This window comes from Phyllostomus hastatus, unplaced genomic scaffold (genome assembly GCF_019186645.2).
Source record: "Phyllostomus hastatus isolate PE091 unplaced genomic scaffold, TTU_PhHast_1.1 phas_scaffold_93, whole genome shotgun sequence".
In the NCBI taxonomy this organism is placed as follows: domain Eukaryota; kingdom Metazoa; phylum Chordata; class Mammalia; order Chiroptera; family Phyllostomidae; genus Phyllostomus; species Phyllostomus hastatus.
Window position 1 is genome coordinate 15,313,164 of NW_025334042.1, and position 1,462 is coordinate 15,314,625.

The window sequence follows — 1,462 nt, forward strand, 5'->3', positions numbered from 1 at the left end:
GGGTGTCCTTACCTAGATTCCTGCTGTTATCTACCCTCCCCCTCCCCACTCCACCTGGCTGCCATCTGCCACAAGCCCTGCTCCCCTCCTTTTGTTTCCTTAGCACATCTGGGGCAGACCACCCTCCTCCATGGGATTTTCACCAAAAGCCAAAGGAAAGTAAAAAGGAATTTATTGTTAGAAGTGCTGCACACCTGACTAAATCTGGGGAGGATCCCAGAACTGTTTTCTGATGGGACTCCATCCGCTCACAGACATCCTTCCTCTTCCAGCTTCTCCCTCCCCTCCCATTCTACAAGATTCGATTGTAGCTTCTGATCTGCTTTTGGGGTTCCGTCTCAGCTTCTTGCCCCCAAGTACCACCTAAGTCTCCTCAGAGCGCCTCTGTACTTCCTGCAGGCCAGGGCCTGGGCTAACAGCATATCATGTGCTGTCTCACTTGATTCTCCAACCACCCTATGAGGCCAGCATAATTACCCATAATTTACCCAGGAGGAAACGGCACTTGAAAAATTAAATATCTTGTTCAAGGCTCCACTGATTGTAAGAGGGGTGAGGATTTGAACCCAGAATTCTGACTACAGCTGCCCGTGAAGCCATGTCTCAGATCTTGCACAGGTGAAGCATCCCTCTCTTCAAAATATACAAGCGGATCTGGGTAAGCAGGGTTTTATACATCTACCCATTACACTTCTAAATAAAGCAACTTAAGCATCACGTGCACAAAAAGTAGAGTCGGCAAGAGGATCAGTTCCACACAACCCACTTCCACGACAATGAATCTCATTGTCCACCACTGCAGACCTGGGGGTGCCATTCCCTCTAGCTGTTTTCTTACCTCGTGAGTCATGGAGAGTCTTCAGCAGGAAGGCTATCACTCAGAGATAGGGAGAAAGATGAGAAAGGAGGGGCTGGGGGTATCCACATCTGCACTTGGCAATGAAGAAGAGATGGAGACACCTCCCCAGGCCCACTTGCCCTTGGCATACAGGAAGCTAGCGTGTGTGGGCTAGCCAAAGGCAGAAGCCTTTTCTGGGAGATGTTGAGTGGCGTGGCCAGATGGGGATGGGGTGTGGCTGGCACACGGGACCTGCAGCATGCTGCAGGGGGAGAGCTCAGTGGAAGGGGGTGGCCGTGGTGAGCTAATGTTGTGGTGTGCATTTTGGCTTTCAGGATAGAAATGGGGAGAAGAGAAGGAACAGAAGTGGACAGATGAGGAAAAGGAGGGACAACAGGACTGTAGGTGTTTCAGTCCTTGCCAGGCCGGGGGGCTGGCTTGCTTATCTGCCCTGGTCTCATCCCGGAACCCAGGCTCCCACTGACACCACCCGGGAGGAGTGGAGCGCAGCACGGGATGAGACCCTGCGCTCCACCCTAAAGACAGCACCAAACCTCCTCCCTACTTGAGCCCCCACCCCACCTACCCCCACCCTAAGCCCCCTCAAAAGAAAAAAAAGATTGA